Below are 19,045 nucleotides of genomic sequence, written 5' to 3'. Positions count from 1 at the left end.
GCCAATGTGAGGCCCTGAGGGTGAGATTCATCTCACCTAACTTTAGACATGAGCAAGGCAGGCATCGATATCCGAGTAAGCTATTCGATGTTCCCATCCTCAGTGAGTAAGAGCAGCAGACACTTTAAGCATACAGTGCACCTGATCTGGTTAATAGATCTTCTTGAGAATAAAATTAATAACTGCTAGAAGTGCCTGTTTTTCTTCATTGACAACAAAGGGGCTCGGAGTAGATGCCTACCTTAAAGATATCCATATTTGGTCAGATGAATATCATCCAGAGAGCATTTTCTGATATCTCATGTTCACTCAGAAGTTATGTCATTCTTAGACCCATTCTTAAAACAGATATACATTTTTCATTATTTACTAATGAACTTCTCATAAATTATATTTTGATAATTGGCTACTCAAGCAATATTTAAATGTTTTGCATCACAACTGGAAAAGAAAGTTCCTAAATCTGTCATTACATTGACATGCTAGGCCAGTTTTTCAGCTGGTGCAAATTGAAAGAAACCAGTAGAGCTAGGACAATTAACACCTGCTCAAGAGCTAGTCCGTCAACTTCCGATAGCATCTTTTCAGCTCAGATGTATTTTCAACACTGGTACACCTAAATATGTAGGATTTTCTAAAGTGTGACTTTTATGTTTTGGGTTAAACAAACCAAAGTGGGAAATTTCAGGTAGTAGGTGGCTTGTACACTAATATTTTGATGATAGGAAATAATTTTTGATAAAAATAATTTTTATGTCAGTGGACAAGATAATAAATCAGAGTTTTAAATACAAAGCTCAACAGCACAATAATTAATATTTCAGCCAAAAGATAGTATTCCTTCTACACAGTGGTTAGGGATCCTGGGATGATAGTAGGCTGTAGTTAAGCAGCAGAACTGGTAGATGACTAGGCTAAGTCTAGGGAAAAAATGTTTTAATGGTAAAATATTATCTAATAAACATTATCTACTGCAATACAGTGGGAAGATAATTAATAGGGAAGGATGCATGGTATTTTTACATGACAAGATATTCCAAGTCAATAGTGGGATACCTATTTATCATTAAAGGTGGTTTTATTTTAGTTGCCGTTGTTCTCAATAATTCATATTTACATTTCAGACCCTCAAAAATTAAGTATATCAGGTATCAGATTTCCAGTTTAAAGGTAAGGGATGCCACTTACATTTCCTATCTGAAAAATTTTCATCTTGAATGACTGCAAAGAAGTAGGCAATTAAGGATTACTGGAAAATTAGTTTGTGCTATTTGAAAAGCAAATGTTTTAAAATACTAATAATACTTTTCTAAAGTTAAATGTACAAACAAATCCTACATAAATTTATATATTAAGGATAAAACCTCATGCCAAGAAGACTGTTCAGTAGAAACTGATGCTTTTATGGGGTGCTTCTTGTAACTAAGTCTGATGGGCAGTCAGATGTAGCAGAAGGAACATCAAAGTAATTAAAGCAGTGAGTTATAGCTCCAAAATTGCCAGTGCCTTCAAGTTTAGGATGAGATATCACACTGGTGAAATCAGTCCAAATCTAGCTCTAACAGGATACTGAAATAAAGAGTAGGAAAAAAACGTATTTTCTCAAGCCATCCAGAGAACTGTTCAGGTATGCAGTGACTATTCTAGGGCAACTTTTGAAATGCGAAAAGTTTCAGTTTGTTTTTTAAAAAGGGGTTTTGTGTTTGTTTTACGTGAATGAGAGCCATGTAAATGATCACCAATGGGAGGAATATGTTATACTTTGCCTCCACAACAGTGAAAAGTCAAAATATGAATCACGTACTGTATGAGTGAAGACATGTAAATTCCTTTTGAGTAGGTGAAGCTGGGTGAAAGCTGTAACTATAATATTTTTTATTCTGTTTGTTTGGTTATATCCTTTTCAGTTCTCCTGCCCGTTCAATCCTAAAAAGAAGAAGAAAAGAAGGTGGTGGAGGAGAAGAAAGTGTAAAGCATGAATCCCAGATGAGAGAGGCAGGAAAACAAAATATTTTAATCAAGTTTCATTTCTCCTCTTTTAAGTTTTGGCCTTTTCTTGCATCTACTTTCTTTAACAATTGTTTTGCTCATGTTTCTTATCTCCATGCAGCAGTTAATTTTAATGAAAAGGATATTTATGTATATACTATGTCATCTCCTCAATGACAGCTGGATACTGAGCATGATCTAGTGAAGCACCTGTATCACCTGTTTATTAAACTGAAACTGTATTGAATTATTTTGTATATTACTTTTGGGTCTTCTGGAAAGTATGTTAGCCTAGCAGCTCTATGTGAACCTTAGGTGAACCTACGTGCCTTTTCTTTGATTCAGCTCTAAAATCTAAATTTGCTTTCATTTCATATTTCTATGCTTCCTAAGATTTAACCTTTAACCTGGAAGCTACCTTTATATTGTGCTGTTTAATGGCTATTTGCTAAATGACTGCAAAGCATACAGAACTGAAACACCTACTCTACCTCTTACCTAAGTTTTTTAATCACTGACCCAAATTGCAGGTTGTTTATTTGGCGAAGAGGCTGAGTTTGTCTCAAACAAATTAGCCTGTTTAGGTGAAAAGCAAAGTTATCATATATCCTTTTTCCGTTAGATTTAGGGTTGCATGGACAAGGAATATGCAACACAGTTTAAGAAGAATATCAGATTATTTTAGCCCTCATCCGCACAATATTATGACAATTTAGGTATTTTTGATTGCAAAATTTGTTCTTTTTAACTCCCAGCAGATATAACAAATGATAGGAGGGAAATTATAGTGAAGAGTATGTGGAATGGCTATAAAGTGCCGGAAGCCCTTAGCCATCTCAACAGAAGTGCACTCTTGTATTGCACTAAAAAAAAGTGAATAATTTGATTTCTTAATGCACCTTTCATCCAAGGATCTCAAAGCACTTTACAAACATTATTTTAAAAAGCCTCACAACACCCCTGTGAGGTAGGTATTTTAACCCCATTTTACAGATGGGAAATAGAGACAGAGAGAAGTTGAGTGACTCTTTCCATGTCATACCAGGAGTCACTGGAGTACAACTACAGCCTCTACATCCTTGATTGTTTCCTCCCTTTGTTCCTATCACATCCATATTTAAACAATTTTTGACAGAAGAAATGGCTTGCTGTTTTTAGTGTAGGGAGTCATGCAAAACAGCACCTTATTTTTGAAAAGGAAAATATACAGCATTTAGTTTGAGAGATTCTGCAGAGAGAGGCAATGATACTTCAGTAATAGCAGCTACATTCCTACCAAAGGCCGAAGACCTCAGAAACAAGACTTTCCAAATCTGTGGTCCGTGTATCAAATTACTCATTTTCTCCCAAGCATGGGAAAACATGATGGCTAACAAGCTGAACCTATATGTGGTCATACAGGCTCCCTGCCCAGATGGATGGTTTCATTATCCAGGCAACATGGCCTGTTTTAAAACACTTTACTGCTCTTGCTACTGCCACTTGTCAGCTCAAAAGTGCTCAGCATATGATACTACTGCGACACCATTTTTCTCCTAAGCTGTAAAGTGAGGTGCATCCATACATCTCCACATTACGAGCTATGACAGCTGGTCTATGAGAAACATTTAGTACATTGTTGGCACAAATGAATCCCGGCTCTTAGAAAGTTACAGCATCGTATGAGGCGGGGGGTTGTTTGTACATTGCCTTCTCCTCTGGGAAAATTTTATGAGTAAGGAAACTTAAGAGGTAGAAAACTTAGTGAGCTCTCAACAACTTCTCCACTCCACACTGAAGAAATCGAGCACACATGTAAATCTCCAAGGGCCTAAGCAAGGTCTCTAACACCTATTAACATGGGATTTGGATCAAAGCCCAAGCCTTTGAATATGGCTATTTCAGGGACGCACTGAACACTGAAGTTGACCATGTGCAATTCTTCATCTCTGCAAAAGTTCCTGAAGTTCTTTTACACTGTCGGTACTTTAGGTAAAAACCCAAGGAATTTGCTTTTACAGTAGTTGATCCCTTTATGGGCCTCATATTACCTAAGGAAAGTCCAAAGAAAAAGATAACTGTTCACTTATTTACTTGATGCACTTTAATTATTCCATTATGTCGAATTTTTTTCACTCCTCCCCCTCAGCCCGCTACACCTACTTATAATAGTTAGAACACTGGGATTTACTGTTTAGACTCTTCTACAATAATTATAATATTCAACTAATAACCAATGCTCAAAGTAAAATAAGAGTAGAAGTCATTAAGCATGGCAAGGAAGGTCTGAGCTAAAGAACACAGCACATCACAGTAGGATTCAGTATTATGATGTAGGAGTGAGGACCACAGAGCAAGCCCATATAGACTTTTAAATATTGTGCATAATTTGCTGGTTTACTGTGTCTTTTCTTCCTCCCCCCCCCCCTCCCCCCCGTTACATTTTGATCTTTTCATTTGCTATGGGTTCCACATTTTATCTGGTTTTGCTCACTGGAAAATTAAGTACTACGGTTTTTTTTCCTCCCCTAAGCACTAAAATGGATCCTCACATATCTTAATTTCTTTCCTGTTGTGATTACTGACATATAAGAGCATTCCTTATTTTTCTTCTTTTTGCTATTAAAATACATTTTAAATAGAACCAATGAATATTAATAAATTATTTTGGCATAGCAGCATTTTTGAATATTTAGTTTTCTGTATAAAACAGTGTATTCTCATCTAAACGCACAGGTGTTTGTATATAATCAATGCTCCAAAATACTCTTATGTTATTATGCTTCTATCTGCATGAATAGCATCCTAATCTACAAATATGCACATAAAGTATTGCTAGAATATAGATGTTCTTACTTGGGTTATTCCTATTAATATCATAGAATCATCAGAAATTTAGATAAAGAGCATCAGATAATCCAGAAGAATGGCGATGCAACATATTTTTAAAAAGAGGTCATTTGTTACTAATCCATGGTTTTGCGCGCTAAATATGAGCTACCTGTATCAGTACAGTTTTGCAAAAGGATCTGAAGATAGCTGACAACTCCTCTGGCAAGATCATGACTGCGGTAATTTTGCTTCAAGTGACAGACTGCAACAGCTTCTTAAAAATTATCTAGGTTCCGACTCAAATCAATATGTGCCATTTAAGATCTTGTCTTCTCACCACAAGGTGCTGCTTGCCTTTCTTTGATCTTAGAGTATCTCACATGCCATCTTACACTGCACTGTTGTCATGGAATCATGGAGTAGCTGAGGTTGGAAGGCACTTCTGGAGGCTAGTTAGTTCAAACCTTGCTCAAAAACAAGACCAGCTTAGGGCAGATTCTCGGGGACCTCTCCTGTCAGTCCAGTTTTCAATATCTTCCAGGTTGGAAATGCCATAGCATCTCTGGGAAATCTGTTCCAGTCTTTGACCACCCTCATGGTGAAAAATTCCATCCTTATTTCTAAATGGAATTTCTTTTGTTACAACTTGTGTCTGTTGACTCCTGTTCTGTCACTGCACACCTCCATTTTCTCTCTACCCTCCACATAAGTAGCTGAAGACAGGTATAAGATCTCCCCTTAGCCTTTGCCTGCTCACAGTGAACAAACCCTTTTTTCTCAGTCTCTCTGTACATCATGTGCTCCAGCTCTTTAATCATCTTGGTTGTTCACCACTGGACTCCAGTATTTCAATGCTTTCTTGTACTGATGAGCCCAAAACTGGATCTAGTGCTCCACATACAATAGTGTAAGTGCTGAATAAAGGGTAATAATCATTTTCCACAGCCTTCTGGTTACAATCTCCAGTCTTTTCATCCTGACAGCCAAGCATTATTTCCAAAAAGTCAAAAGGCAATGAATATGCTGGGGATTTTTTTTTCTAGCACAGAGAAAAAAAGTTACCTACAGGCATCCCTTTAAGTAGATAAGGTCCTTTTTGATACGAAGCTTGTTTGGTTTGCAGTTTCTGCAATATTTGGTATGAAGGCATATGTTTAGGTTTGAGAAGGAACTTGCTGAGAATATCTGCGATCAGAAGTGGATATGCTGGTTTGCAAGGGCAGTACAATTTAGCCAGTCATCCCCATCTCATCCATGCTTCTTTGAAAACCAGGTTCAGGCAGCCCTTAATTGTTTTAACCTGACTTCTGTCTGGGCAGATAATGAGACGGCTTTAGCTGATGACTGGTATTCATTTCATCCTACTTTTTCTCCCCAGGAAGTCTATATGAGGTAGGGGAGATATTCCGTCTCATGGCCTTATAATGACTCAGTGGAGTATGGCAGTTTCTTGCTTTCTTTCAGGTTTCCACAGCTCAGCAGGGCAGCAGGCAACGAGGAAGCCAAAGCTATTCTCCAGACACTGAGACAGAGCAGGCAGACAGCAGGGGAGCCGAGGACCAGCTGCACCGATGGGAGACCACCCACTCAGACAGCTCTTGATATGGAGCTTCTCATGGGGCTACTGCAAAGGCTGTTTAGGAGACAGTGACCCCTACCTATACCCCTCTCTGTGATCACTGCTTTGCAAAGGATGCAGCCTGAAGAACACATTTTCAGTTCATAAACTAACATTTTCTTTCTCACATACAAATCTCAAAGAAAGACAGGTTGGAAACTGTTACTATAGGGATATGTAATCTCTTTTCACTGGTTTTGTTTCAGTTCAGATCTCTGACTCAATGTAGATGTCCATATTGAACATGTCTCCATATGAACTAGACATCTAGACTCCATTTACAGGCAATGGACAATAACATGCATCCTGCGAGGTGATTTATCTCATTCTAAGCTAGGTATCTAAAGTAGATTGGCTGAATTATTCCCTAAAAGTGACTATTTCTCTTGATCGGTTATAAATGAAATTGATGGGCTGAATCCTATCCCAATTGCTTTTGCTCAGAACTTTCAAATTGCTCCTTACTGAAATTCAACAATATCTTTAGTATGACAGAGCAGGAATTGCAGGGAGGAAGGAATGAAGGAGCTACCCAAAAGGAGCTATCTTTAGGCTGCGGACAAAGTTATATAGGGAAAGGTTGGTGTGGATGGGGTAGTATGGATGTTTTGGATGGGACAGATGCTTGTGACTCCATGAGTTACTTGGAGTGAGTTATATCTTATTGGATGAGTCTAATCTCCATTATAAATTTAATTACTTATTTTTAGTTGTGTTTGATTATCAAAGGGAGCCTGTTTGTGCTTTGATAATAATCTGACCTGACTGGCAGAGGCGACACAGGCACACCTCACTACTGTTCTAGAGGATGAGAAAACTGCTCAATACTGTAATTTCTTCTTCCTGTCTCTCCTTCTATCCCCTCAATAAATCCAGTGCCAAGGGATCTGGAAGGACAAAGATTTCTATGTGCATGACTGCCAGACTTTATTTGAAATGTAAAGCTTTTCGTTAGGGAATTTGTTCCTTTTCTCCTTATCCCCTCATCCAGCTTATTCATCTACATTTCCCTAATTTCCTATCTTTTTGTGACAGGCAAGGCTGAGCAATACTCCATAAAATAAGGAGAAAGTAAATACAAAGGGTGTTTTGCCTCTTTGGTTATAGCCATTCTAGTATAAACTAATTAGGGACAGAACCCCAGACCAAGCAGTTGCATGTCTGCTAAATTCTTAGTGAAGCCCTGGCATGATTTTGACTTGAGTGACTTAGCATCCTTCCAGCAATGTCCATGCATAGTGCTGGTTAGGGACCATTCCCAAGAAGGAGTTTGAATGTGGTGATCCTATTTTGGAAGGTAAAAGCTTAGCTGTATGGACAATGGGGCTTTGGGCAGCATGGCCTAGTGGAGGGTGTCCCTGCCCGCAGCAGGGAGGTTGGAACTAGATGATCTTTGACGTCCCTTCCAACCCAAACCATTCTATGATTCTGTGATTCTATGACTCAAGTCATGCAACTGTTGAACTCAGCATTAAATGAGTGGACTATGGACTCAGCATTGAATGAGCGGAGTAAGGTCTGTTTTATTCACTCACGTAATGTAGGCTTTGATTACTGTGATTGAAGAGATGAGGAACAAGGCAGGAGAATCTGTAAGTTTAGATTGATGGAAAGCACACTGTTAACCGTAGTTTCAGAAGAAACGAGTAAGGCAAATGGGAACCTATTCTTTTAACCATGCAAATCCAGTCAGTCAAGAACATATACACAGGGGACCTCAAAAACCAGGAAATGGCAACTCAATGGTGCAGTTAGCTCTTAGCTAGCTACAAAGAGTCTTTATTATCTCCTGCTTATTTGCCATCTACACTATGTATACAGATGGCCTATGAGATTGGAAATGTCTAAGATGGAAATTAGAATACCAGAGTACCTGTCAAATGCAGGAAATGTATGCTATGGTAACAGATGTGAAAAAACCTTTTTCTGTCACTACTGCATCTGCAAACATATTTTCAGTGAGGCTGTTCCAACTACCTGTCCACCTAAAAAACACATAGTGTGACCATTTTAGAAATTGTTGTGTCCTTCTTTCTACGAGGGATTTCCCACTGCTGATCAGATCTGCACTGGGATATCTGTCCTGATGATGAAAGCTTGTATCTCACAAAAGGAAAACTTTTGCTGGACAAATGTAACCACCTACATATTTACATATATTTGCATATATTTCCAACTAAAGATATACCTGCCAGCTACGATGACAGTGGCTTCACAGCCAGCCTCACAGTGCCTAAATTGACTAGAGCAGCACAATCTCAGTGCATGACATCTCTGCTGAAACTCTCACTCTAACTGGCTCACAGAAACAACAAACTGCAAAGTGGATCAATCAAACAAATAATCTCAATAGCCAGTTTTACAAGATACACACACACACACACACGTAGATACAGAGATAATCTCACACTGTACAAAATCTAAAACCTGAGTCTGAGTCTGGTCTCAGAACGGTTCAGCTCAGAACTTGTTTTGCTGGAATTCACTGGTGAAAGTAATGTACATGAGAAAAAGTCAACACATCTAATTCTGCCTGAAATTATTTTTGTTTTTACTTTTTTTCTTCAAGTATTCATCAGGTGATTCATACTGAAATCACCCTAGCATATTGTTCACTTTCAGTTGCACTTTATATGATTATTTTTAGGCTCTAGTCACATTAACTTAAATTTCTGCACACTGAAGTATCTGAGCTACTTAAGAGCCAATAGAATTAACCTACCCAACATGAACTTTTCCCCTCTGTCCCTTTGTATCTGGTGCTGTATTATGTTTTATGTCTTCACAATGAATTTATTAAATGGAACTGCATCAAATCCTTTCCTAAAATTCAGATAAACTGTGTACATTATTTTCACACTGCCTATCTTCTCAGTGATGTGCAATTTGCAGATTTCAAGCAAAACACATATTTGCTAAAGGACAGTTATTCTTTCTTTTACAAAGACATTGCTGTTACTTTTAGTTATACATTTCTAAATAGTAATTTTGGCTCATCACTGTATCATGCCCACAGATCAAGTCAAGTTTAATAATCCCGGTTTTCTATATTATAAAAAGTCTCAGAGAGTCAACACTTATTTGTTGGATTTTTAAAAACACTCTGCATCTATCTAGGTCTGATTCTACTAATGACAATGACATAAAATTCCATCAGTATGGTATAAAGACACAGTAAGTTACATCACCTCATGAACTGTAGGAAAATGCTCACATATTTGGGAGGGGGGAAAATAACAACAGAAAAGAACCGTACCGTGCTGCATCACCTGTGGGTGTGGGTATTTTGTCTAGCCCTGATCCTGATCAGCTATACTATAAAATTACCCTTCTTTCTTAAAGCCTTTCTATTGTTATTTTAAAGATCCTGCATAATGCAGATTCTAGACTGCGGCTTTCATGTCTCTGTCATTTCCTGCTGTCCCAGGAAGGAATCCTTTTTCACTTGCTCTGCAGTGCTCCCATGCTGACCTCTTAATCATTTCTTTATGTCTTTCTGCATTCTTTTTTTTTTTTTTTTTTCTGTGTAAGTCCTGTACTCCTTTTTACACTTGGTACTTATTTTTTCCATTTCTGTATCAGAAGACCCTCCAGCCATTTGTTGTTAAGCTCATACTTATCTTTAATGGGTATTTTAATATGAAGCCCTTAAAAAATATCTTATGAATAGCAGCAGCAATTTCTACATCACTTTCAGATTGGACTTCTCATGTGGCATGTTGTATAGAAAGGAACAGTCACATTTCTACATCTCTTGGTGATACAACTACACCTATGCTCATTTGTGGCTTAAACCTGGGAGACATCTAAACTCTAATGCTGATCAACTGTTCAAGGTTCTGCTTCTATGTGTACCGAAACAGCTCCAGCCTTAAGAAGCTCTGCACCTATCTGCCATTTAAGCCTTGAAGGATTCTAGACACTGGGTGTTTTCAAACGTAAGTTCCCAGAGAGACCCAATCCAATAGGCATGCTCTAATACACACCTGAAAGAAAAAGGCTTCCCATAAACTGTTGCTTTGACTGCCTTGCTTTAATTCATAGCCAAGGGAAGAATTTCCTATTTCCTCCTTCATTTCTCCTGCTCACCCCTGCCCATCCATCTCCCAGGTAAAATACATTGTTTAGTATGTCACTTGCTAAAGAATTGGAAGACTGAGAGTAAAAGCTCTCCCAGTTTGAGTGGATTCAACACCACACCTCCCAGAGAAGTTTGCTAGTCACCATAATAAAAACTAGACTGGATGCAAGCTCCACTAGGAAGCCAAAAACACAAGAGCAGCATAAGACCTATACTTTTTTTTTTTTTTTTTTTATGCTATTTGGGTCTTTATTGTACATATTATACAAGGGCACTTGCCTAAAAGAGAGAAATGTAGTGTCTGATCCCTGCTCCCTGGACCGATTTTGTAACCTAATATTAAGCAGTCAATTCATAAGATGCTTAGAGTGTCCTTGGAGCAAAGACAGGAACTCAGCACGTCCCACTTTCCCAGAAGAATGACCCCTTCTGGTCTACCGCAGTTCTTGAATTTTTTTCTAGGGTGTGACAGAGCTTCAGCAGCATGTGTAAGAGCATTGCTTATGCAAAGCACTCTCCATTCTAGCTGCTAACCTTCTGTGTTAGGAAAGAAAGAAATGTGGCACTGAACTCCTGCATCACCTCTCACAGTCAACTCAGGTACTTGAGTTACAGATAGGGGTAGAATTTCCATTTCATTCTATTCTGAAACATTTATCTTTCTCCATCAAATGTAGGCTAATCCTTGGCTCCCAAGAAAGGATTCCAGTTTCCATTCACTTAAAAGTTGCCCTTTCAGGCTGTATTTTCTGTCCTGGAGAAGGAAATCCACAGACTGCTCTCATTATGTAATAAATAAACTCTAATAAAAACATTAGTATACTTTTTGTAAGTCCAACTCCAGCCTTATTCCTAACAGTCTGGTAATAATTATCTGCCATTCTGCATTTCCACTGTCACTTTTTAAAATATATTTTGCACTTAATGATCCAAGGGCAAAGTTTTATTCAACATATTGCAATAGAAAAAACCCCAATTTTAAACTTAGTGTTGGATGCCACCCTTTAAAGTTGAATGATGTTTTAATTATTGCAGATAATGAAAAGACAGTCTTCTGTAAAGACTTTAGTCCAGTGCTTTACAGGGTGTCCAAGAAACTGTTTAGCAGATGCATGTTGTTTATATAGAATTTCTATGATAAGTTCAGGCAGTTGGTGAAACAATGGATTTGATACAATAGAAACCAGAAGAAAACAGTTGCATGGCATGCCTTAAAAGTGTATGTGATAAGTAAGGAATCTCACCATGTATGCTTTGGAACATGTGAAGACATAACCCTAGTCTGACATGGGCCTGGGCAGCTTTGCAAACACTCCTGTATTAGGTGACTGGAAGTATTCATGCCACACAGACCTTTCCCTTGTTACCATCAGTAATCCATGTGTGTGGAGTACAAGGAAGAAAATGCCTGCTTGCTTTGTTTGTTTTTGTAATTGTAAATTCAGCTCTTCTATGGAATTCCTTTAGTGTCAGAGCAATACTATTACTTTTCCTATTGATAGTATAGCCTGCAAAATTAAGCTTTTGGGATGACAGAACTATCAGATTGATGAGTTCACCTAATAAATCCCCAATAAGTCTAGGGCTGTCAATTCTGTTAACTGGTAGAAGTTTCTCCTACAGAGCCACCACAAATTTTTGCTAAAACAGTAATATTTACTGCACAGAACATACAATATCTGCCATGGTTTCCCTGGAAAAAACATTAACAAAACCAACTGTGATGTTATAGATACTTGACATGCTTAATGGTAGTGACTATTTTCAGTACTTTCTGCGTGAAGCCTTTATGTGCCAAATAATTCTGAGGATTTCAACAACAGTGACCAAAACCAGCTTGAATCCATAACCACATAGTGGACTTTCCTGATTACTACTTAACATCCTTTACCAAACTCCCTGAAGTGGTTTCTTTCCTAGCATTAGTCCTCTTTGTCTTCTGCTAAATGGCCTGGCCTTCCTTGCTGTCCAACTTGTTAATTGTAGCTCCCACAGTCTGCTCTCAAAAGTATCTGTAGAATACATTAATTCACAGAAGGGAAAGTATCTCTTATAGTATAAAAGGTTTATGTCATATGTGGTATAGGTGACAAAAGAACAAAACTGAATTGTTCTGTAACCTGTAAAATGAGGAGGAAATGCTTCCACAAGTACTCAGCATTACATATATATGTTCATTATACATCAATGCTTTTGTTTCAAAAGAATGCTTTGTTAGTGTTGTTTATATATTTCAGTTAAACACAATTTCTGTGACTTGAGGCATTTGCCAGGACTGCAAATCTGATTCATGAGAATGGATATGGATCAGAAGAAATGATCAATCTAGTCTGGAATTTTATTTCATTTTATTATCTCCTGGAGGAACTGTAATCGTGGAAAATTAACTCCTACAACTACCAAATAAGGTTCTCTGCTTTTCAGGGTGAAAAGTTGCCATTTGTGTTCACTCTCAGGACAAATACTGTAAGCCCGGTGGGAACGGTGACTGAATAGGCTGATCACAATTAGGCCTTAGAGCTGCACTCTAAACACAAGAGGAAAAATCAGAACCTCTAACACTGACCAAGCAAACCTTATCTTTAAGAATCATTACAGTGTCAAGAAGGATTCATACAGAGCCTGTGGTCTCTGCGTAAGCTGCAGTACAGTGTGGACAACGCAGTCTTTGAAGTAGCACTGTGAAAGGCAAAGAAATTCAAAGAGAGAACACGAAGAGTTCAGTTTTGCACAACCTGTGAATATGTTTCCAAAAGTGCCATATCCCAGATGTGAGAGTTTCTACAACACAATCAGGTCATTATGTTTGCAAATACGGATGCAAAGAGCTGCTATATCACTGAGGTCACTATTGGTTCTTTAAAGCACTATAACACTTAAGCAACCGGCCTCTTGGCACAGCTGTGCCAAAACCAGGAGATCACTGGTAACGAACTGGTTACAGAGAGTCTGAGTGAGAATGGGAATGCAGTTCTAAGGCTACAGCATTTTCACTCTGAATTTCTTTTCCAATCCATCTTATTCCAGAAAGAATTAATTTTACTGTGTGATCTTGCCAGACAACAAATGAAAGAGGCAAAATCAAGGATCCACTCAGCATTTATCTGCAGACAGAAGGATGCAAAGGAAATACAGAAAAGGCAACCTCCATGCAGTCTGTTCTTGAGGATTGCAATCTGCGAGAATCCAAAGCAGCACTGCTGAGATATATGGTTCCTTTCCAGACTTACTGCTGCGGCAAGATGAGAGAAAGGTTCAGTCGCACATAAGCCCTGAAACAATTTGACATTACAATGGGCTCAACATCTCATGTTCAGCTAACACTGAAGGAAAGAGTTAGTGAATTAAAAATACAAGCAAGAAACCCCATGCCATGTAAAATAGATTCGGAATGAAGCAGCATTAAAATCAGATGTGGTGCTGAATGTGTTCTGTGATGCTCTTACTAAGGCCTCCTGTTCAGACTCTGAACTCCTTAAGCATCTCAATGTCCTCTGCGGAATTTCTGCTTACATCAACAGAAGTTGTGTATGGCAGAGATCTATAATCTGTCTCATCAAAGGTGAATAATTTCTTTACACTGCATAAAGCCATAATCGAATCATTTGCTCTTGAAGGATCAGATATTTCACATTATCATTTAAGGCCTTTTATTTGGAGGAAAGGAGCTAAATATGCAAAGCTCTCCATAAGAAGGGTACTTAAGTACATTCCTAACTTTAAATGTGGAAGTTAAAGCGAAGAGGGCTACTTAACTGTTTAAAGTTACATGTAAGTTTCTACACGCAGCCTGGAAGGTTTACTGAGCTTCTGAGTTAAACATTCACACAGAAAGAAGTCTTTTAAAATAGTTCTTCAAGGGGAGGTAAAGTTAGGTATGACACGTGCAACACCACCTCATGTAATTGTAACTCTATTGACATAAAGGTTTTCTTGATTTGTCCTGATGTAAGCAAGCTCGGTATCAGGCCCAATCTCACTTCAGAGAATTAAAAATTAATGTTTAAATAATGCTCTTAACAAATTATACTGTCTATGAGCAGCAAACAGTAAACACCTTGAGCATGGAACACAGCAGCAAGCAAAAGTTTACTAAAGTAACACTGCAGTCATGTCTAAGCAATCCACCAACCAACCAACCACAAACACGTAACAAATGTAATAAATAGATCTGAACTGTTTCCACAAGAACTAGAAGTATCCAAAGGGTATTTACCGGCTAGCTATTTCCCCCCCCTACTCCACAAATTTGAGGTTTCCAGCTCTGAACTACTTGTTCCAAATCTTTTAATCATTATTTCAAAAAAAAATTTTCAGACAAAATGTTTAGTCTGAACGTCTCTACATGAAATAATAAAAAAAGCTAAACAGCAAAACACGATGCAATCCATGTTTGCACCTTCAATGCAGAAAGAAGGTATGAATAAAAGTTCTTACGCTGCGGTTTGACCCAACCACTCCCAGGCTTGAGCACTTTGTAACTAGACCAGAAAGGCAACTTTAACTTCTTAGCCAGAGGAAGTGACTACAATGGCCAGGATAAATGTTTTCCAGCTGCAACTCTATTTATTTTCTGTTCTTCATATTGTTATTGGTGAGATACTCTAACTGCAGGGTATTTTCTTTTATGAAGGAGGTGAAACAATACAGCAATAGAGTTTAGTAGCGAAGGGTTAAGATTTGCTTTGCCTTGTGAAACTGTCAGGTATTTACTTAGTCTTCTTTGGCCCTGAAAAATGCACTTCTTTCCATGTACGTTGTCCTAAGCAGTGAAGTTATGCTTTCTGGACTCTTAATTTAAATCTATACTTTTCTTCTATTAGGTGTTTTGCCTATAAGGTACACGAGTCTAGCTCTCTGCTCTGATTAATACCGAACACCTACTGTGTTCACCAAACAGATGACCACTTTCCTGCTAATAGTTTAAATAAATGAATGTGATTACTGGTCAGCAGGCTGGACAGGCAACCTTGCTAATACAGATCTGCATCAAGATGTAGAGTGTCTCCAGCGGCAAGCACAGTTGGAAAGCTGTGCACCACCACAGCTTCCTCAGCACACGTGCTTCTTTCATCTTTAGATTGGTGTTTGCTCCTCTTGCTTAGAGGACATAAGCGCTTCAGAAGCAATCTGATGAGGGAATCAGGAAGATAGCAGAGGGCACTAACAATCTTAGTAGAGCTGATGATAGGTGGATTTCAAATTATGAGGGCCTGCGTGTCTGTGTTAAGTACTTGCAAGTGAAGGAAAAAAAGCCAAACATTACCAGATCTTTAAAAACAATCCTACAATTTAAAGAAATGTGAAAACAGGTAGAACATCTATCTCAATGTTCATGTGCTAGCTTTTATTTATTTTAAAATAAATATAAATATTATGTCTCCTCTGAATATACACTGCTATCTATGTTTTACAACTATTTTTGCACTGTATTTCCCCTGAAAAATTAGGTGCAGTACCACATTTTGGTATATTGTATATGCCAGCTACCTTGAGTTTATTAGAAAATACAAGGGAGTGTCTAAAAGATTTATACATACGAACAATTCACCTCTTGGGAAATTGTGATAGTTTTTGTAGCTTCATCTGTGAAATGGATTTGATCGATGTATCAAATTTCCTTAGGTCTAGAATCTGCCTGACTCCTCCTGCCCTTGGCAGATTATGAAATACCTGGAATACAAGCCATCTTGAATGTCTTCATGTGCTATGGGCTAAATGGTGCCTTGGAACACCTGTTCCAGGACCTCCTCCAACAGAGATTTCTTTCTCTAACAGAAAAGCTTTGTGAAACAGTCTTTGGGACTCCACTACCTGAAGCAAGCTCTTCTCAGGAGAAAATACTTCAGTTTGCCTTGCAAACCAAATGTACGCTTCAGATTTCAATCCCAAGGTTCTCAGCAGTTGCCATCACAAAGAAGGGGCACTCCCAAAGCGGAATTTTCTCTCACTCCTTCCCATTTGTATTGCAATTTACAGGTTAGGTTATCATAACATCTGTCCTTTCTTTATGGGATATAAGGGAAATTGGAAAGATTTATCTTTCCTTTAGTGGTAGTGCCTTCTCAAATCTATTCATAGATGGATAGATACCTGTTCTTCAAAAGGATTCAGTACATTTAATGGAAATTTAAAGAGGATATGCCAGCCATTGCTGGGGAATTAATTAAGCATTAATTTTGGTTCAATTGATTCTATACAGAAATACAAGCACAGAATTTGGGACTCATCTAAAAAAGTTTGATTATTTTTTTAGTATTTTAAGTTGGTATTTTGAGACTTATAAGAGTATTTCTTCAGGATACATCGGTATTTTGCAAGTCCTTTAGTTTATCAATGACGAGAAAGATGTGATTTTCAAAAAGGCCGGATGGTTTCAGTGAAAGTCCAAGTATTTTCAGTAAGAACTGTATACCTACATTACCTGTACATTATCTATATCCTCTGAGAATCCAATCCAAAATTCACTTTCTTTTAACAAAAAATATGGGCAATGAGATGCCAGTGAGGTACCTGAGTTTCCCAGGATTTATACTTTTCTAACAGAAAACTGAATTTTGTCTAAGAAACGGTAAAATACCTTATATTCCTCCTCTCTACCCCTCTCCCCCTCTAATTGCTGCCTCTGTATTCCTATGGAATTCTTCTGTCACTGATAATTATAATTTTAACTGTTTTGTCCACCTAGACTAGAGTTACTTATGGAAATTTTCTGAACTGTTATAATCTACAGCACAAGTGACAGAAACTTTTATGAGAACTGTGCAGGCATCCTGGTGTCCAGTGGCTAATTCTGCACTTTGTTTCTGGGGATAAGAACACTAAGACACAGTGAGACTTCTTGCTAAGGTGCCTTAAAAGAAGGATGGTGGTTCACTACAGTATCTATATTGTAGTGAGCAGCGAATGATTGAGACAACTAAATTCAGAGCTGACAGACCTAATTTTCCCATATAGTCAATAGATAAAGGCAAGTGCCATATTTGGACCACGTAGTTTTAGAACCCCTGACTTTGATTGCGCTTTGTTTCCCTGGAAAATCAACAGTCCAAATTCCACCAGAGCTGCTTATGTTATGAGTGGAAGAAAGCGAAATCCCTATCGAAATAAATAGCAAATAAACTATCTAAAAAAATCTGATTTATTGATTAGCTTCTAAACCTCACCAAGAACAAACTGTCACCACTCTCTACTCCTTGGCATTGACATAAGAAACTCCATACTACATTCCTCATTAATTGTTAGTAACTCTTTCTTGTAAATCAGCTGTGCTCTAACTAGGATTATTGCATAATGATTACTATGTTGATTCTCAAAAGATCATTAAATATTTTTCTCATAAAATTCTATTATCACTTTTCCCATTTTATGAGGATTTTTGTCTTAATGACTAATATTTGACATAGAACATATATATATTTATTAATTTACGTATGTATTATTACTGGAATAACATGGGATCCTAAGAAAAACTTGACCTGTGTAGGTTTTGATTCCATGTAATATGTAGAGCAGCTAATACAGGTACTTCTGTAGCATTTTTGCAGTTCTTAACCACAGCCTACTATATATGGAAGGAAAGCAGTCAAAAAGCAATGTCAGTCTCTGTAGATTGATTAGGACCGCTAACTGCATGTGTAACTGTGTTGGAATAAGAAAACCACTGTGTTTCATTATGACAATAAAAGTAAACTGAGTATCAAGCCTGCTGGCCTGCCAGAAGCAATTTTCTTGAGCTCTTGAGTTTTGCTTAGTTTTCTTTTTTTTCTTTTATCATTTTTGATAGTGTAGATTCAAAGTTTTTCACCTCAGCTGAAATCACAGCAGAAGTTGCACCATAACCTAAGCACCAACAAGCTCAGTCACCATTATCTCTTAAAGAAACTGCTAGACATCCTGCACTTGCCCATCAGGATAGCAATAGCAGGTGCACATCAGCCTGATCTAATACAGCTTCTCTTCCAGGTTCTGAAACAGCAGAGTTCCCTGCAAAAGGAAATGGCTTCCCTGTTGCATCAAACTCACATAACTTTTAAGATTGGCCATGTATGCTCTACCAATTTTGTTGGCAAATTTAAGCAATTGAGGAAATGCTACAGATTCAGATATCTGAGAAAATGCTTATAGCCACCCAGCTGGCCACCGTCTTGCCCAAATGGAAAGAATACTTCCAAAGTCTTTCTATAGGATTTAAGATCTGACCTTACAGAATGCTGAAACAAAAGTCATACAACTTTCATACCTGGTTCCTAAGAGGAATCCAACTGAGGAGTGCTGAAAGCTTTTCTTATATTTTTATTGGTTAGAAAGGTGAATCTACCCAACCAAAAACGTGTTCCCTGGAAATGGGAACAAAATACTTTTTAGATAGCTCATTAATTTTTGCATGATTCTTTCATTTCACCCCAGTGCATTAAGATGTCTGTCATCAGCATATGGACTCTTGAGTAAATGGATACTGATTACATATTTTGAAAATACTGGTTATATAGAGTCCAATATCCCAAAAAAAGAGAAAGGTGAATAGGTTAATTGCATTGTTACTA

General features: G+C 37.8%; 1 protein-coding gene across 12 annotated transcripts in view; it reads right to left on the bottom strand.

Annotated features, from left to right (window-relative positions):
* The window catches only part of MYT1L (myelin transcription factor 1 like), a 319,071-nt gene that overhangs the window by 84,416 nt on the left and 215,610 nt on the right, over positions 1–19,045 (bottom strand). The window lies entirely within an intron of this gene.

This window comes from Balearica regulorum, chromosome 3 (genome assembly GCF_011004875.1).
Source record: "Balearica regulorum gibbericeps isolate bBalReg1 chromosome 3, bBalReg1.pri, whole genome shotgun sequence".
Lineage (NCBI taxonomy): Eukaryota > Metazoa > Chordata > Aves > Gruiformes > Gruidae > Balearica > Balearica regulorum.
This window is presented reverse-complemented; position numbering and strand designations above follow the sequence as displayed.